This window comes from Lytechinus variegatus, chromosome 4, assembly GCF_018143015.1.
Source record: "Lytechinus variegatus isolate NC3 chromosome 4, Lvar_3.0, whole genome shotgun sequence".
NCBI classification, from domain to species: Eukaryota; Metazoa; Echinodermata; class Echinoidea; order Temnopleuroida; family Toxopneustidae; genus Lytechinus; species Lytechinus variegatus.
Window position 1 is genome coordinate 49389667 of NC_054743.1, and position 3471 is coordinate 49393137.

Genomic DNA, 3471 nt, shown 5'->3' on the forward strand with positions numbered 1-3471 from the left:
CCTGTTAATGAAATTACAACCCGATTATAAAGGTGAAGCTTCTGTGTTATGTATGGTCAAAACATTAATGGATAATCATATATGATACATAAAAATATAGGGCTATGTGGTTACATTTAACATGTTTAAGAATCTATTGCAATCGTCCCAATTTCCCGAAGAGATTGGAACGCCATGTAAGCATTATCATTTGGCGATTTGGTTGAAGTAGCATGATATTTCTTGTTCTTGGCCCAGAAATTAATAGCAATATCTAGATATTAATATACCTACGATTTATTTGAGACAGTGTGGAATAATGTGTGGAATAATACTCGTCATTTCTTAAGACCGCCGTTGTATATTTTTTCTTCATTATTTTTGTTTTTTTCTTTAAACCTATTTATCAATCTATGCGTTTTTTGTGTATCACCCAAACATAATTGTTCTTCTCCAGACCTCTTCCAAACCCTCATGTGTTTCATTTTCTTTATCTTGTTTTCTTCTTCTTCTTCTCCTTCTTCTCCTCCTCCTTTCTTCTTTCTTTCTGCATATACATTTTGTCTTACAAGTGTGGTTTCACATTCTACAAATGCAAATCATACTCATAAACCATTGTTACAGTAGAAAAAGAAACACAACAAAATAACGAATTGCGTATTGAACGAAAAGACAAGGAGAACCCCTGAAAAAGCAGGGCTTGTTAGGCTAGGGTCTGCTTTGTGTCAAGTACATGACTGAATATTATTCAGTGTATACATGCAATATCTTTAAAACTAAAAATAAAAACAACTAAAAAACAAACTAAAACTAAACGATGACAAACACACTGATGGAAGATTTTTCTTTTTCTTCTTCTTCTTCTTCATCTTGTTCTTGTTCTCCTCCTTGTTCTTCTTCTTCTTCTTCTACTTCTTCTTTCTTCGTCTTCTTCGTCATCTTGTTCTTGTTCTCCTTCTTGTTCTTCTTCTTCGACCTTCGTCTTCTCCTCCTCCTTTCCTCATCTGCACGTTCCCAATTCCGACAGCCCTCGTTCTTTCCAATGCTGTTAAACCAACACAACTCGGCAACACAATCAGAGAACGTTTTCTGATCAATTGTTTTGGGGAATAAAGGTCTAAGAAGGCTTTATTCGAGAGCAATGCAAAGAAAGTATTCAATTGAGCGTATACCATTTCGCTTTCTTTCTGTAAAGTCCATCTATTGTAAAAGGCACCAATTGGGAGATCAAACAAGACACCAGCGTAAGATTGTTTGAGATTAATTCAATCATCCACATTCTTTCCACTTTACGTTTGTTAAATTGTAAAAGAAAAAAACGGAAAATATGAAGGTTTACCCTTGCTGGCACCCCATAACTTTCCCTAAATGCATGTTAGTTAAAATAATATTTTATGCTTGCTGATCTATCGTTTTATCACAAGTTTTAAAGGGATCATCTTCCGCATTGTTTCACTGGCTTGAGTAGGGCAGTTGTAATGCGTAACCACCTTGTCCGTGCACGTTGCAAGGAAAAAAATCCTGCCAGGTCCCCATTTGCGTCACCTGAGTTGAGTGCAGCACAATTCGGAGGGATTTATTGCTGAAGGAAATTAAAGTCTAGAGTGAGTTTTGAACCCACGACCCCCTGATGATGACGAAATGAGACTCAGAACCACTTCCTTGGCACTTCCACGCCTGTACATGCAACGTAACGATATTCAATTCAATTCAATTGAATTCAATTCAAATTTATTTATTTCACTTCCATCAAACAAAAACAATGGCAGGTCTAGTCGAAGATTGTTATGCTACCTTTGATCTTCCTTGATCATGTTTATTCGAAAGGCCGCTTCTCCATGAGTGCAAATCATTTCAGATAATGTTGCTGTAACTACATGTTTTGCTATAAAGAAATATGTCCATCCTTTGGATTCTTTAGGATACCTGTTTCCGAAGAGGGGTTCGTCAGATATGACAGTAGTCATGGCAACGCGTTGGCCTATGTACGTTTTTTTCAGCTCAGATGTAAATGTGTTGTGTATAGTTAGTTGTACATGTATTTTTTTCCATTAGTATATCATGGGCGAATAATACCTCAAAATATATGACAATACAATAGAAAACTACACACGTGACATATTAAAGCATGTTGGTTTAACAAACAACATTCTCCTTAAACACTACAACGATGCATTCCACTATGCTGTACACAACTGTTGAACAGCCCCCCCCCCTCACTGTACAAGGGGGGGGGGGCTGTTCAACAGTTGTGTATAGGGTCGGTTGATTCATTGAACATGTAACATTGCATACAATCTTAAACCTGTGATTTGTTTGTGGGGTGGGGCAACTAAAAGACTACAAGATAATCGAGTGATACTTAAAATTCGAATATAAAACCCGTATCACACAATTGGTTTAAATTGCAATACGGGCTCTATATTTGGTCTAAATCAAAAAGACTTTCTATCTCAAGTCTATAGCAAATAAATGAATTTTTATCATTATCCATTAGATAATATCTGAAGCAATGTACATAATTATAATGCATTATGGAGCTTTACTATTCTACAATGGCAACGCATTCAACAAGTATTGGCGTTTTATCGGTTGTTATTTTAATAATTTAATCAAGAATTACATAGCACGCAGTCAGAGTCTAATCACCAAAAAACGTAACAGTCTCTGACTTCCATCTGACTAGCAGTCTACTAAAATAATTGCCTCCTGGAACCGATGCACCCACCGTGCTTTTGTGGTTTTCCGACTTCAAAATAGTCGTGGGTAAAAACGGAATTAGTAGCTCTCTAATTTCAGGGTTCACAGCTTTCCATTCTTTGAGCGAACTAAACATTCGCCAACAAAGGCAATTATTTATAAGCAATGACCATGAATGGGTCTAGGCAACTCTATACATCATGATGGCTTTTCTACTGCAACGTATCGCACCCTACCTTTACAATCCAATGTTCTAAGCTTGAAGAGAGAGGGCGGTATTCATCTTCTTGCAGGTCTTTGATTCTACTCTCGTGATCAAAAAACCTGCTATCAAACCAAAAAAAAAACACAATTAAAGTAAACGACTTCTCGATAATTTTGTTTGTTGCACGAAAATTGCGTAATTTCGCGTGTTGTTCTAGTCAGAAATTGTGAATGCAAAGGCGATATATTAAAGTTATGGAGACCAACATGTTGTTGAATGTGCTTCGGCCTTAAAAAAAGAAAAGAAAAAACAAAACAAAAATAAATACCAAAAATGCAAAAAATGAATAAATTAAGATGAAAAAATAAACAAGCAAATAAATAAATACATGAATAAATAAGTAAATAAACAAATAAATAAATACATGAACAAATAAATAAATACACATATATATGAATAAATATAACTTTCGTGGGAGAATCGCATAATTTCATCAAAATCATGAAGATCGAAATTTCCCCATGCTATTCATCGTGAAGTATTGGAATATCATAGTTATTATACCCAAAATATTTCAAATAACTGTA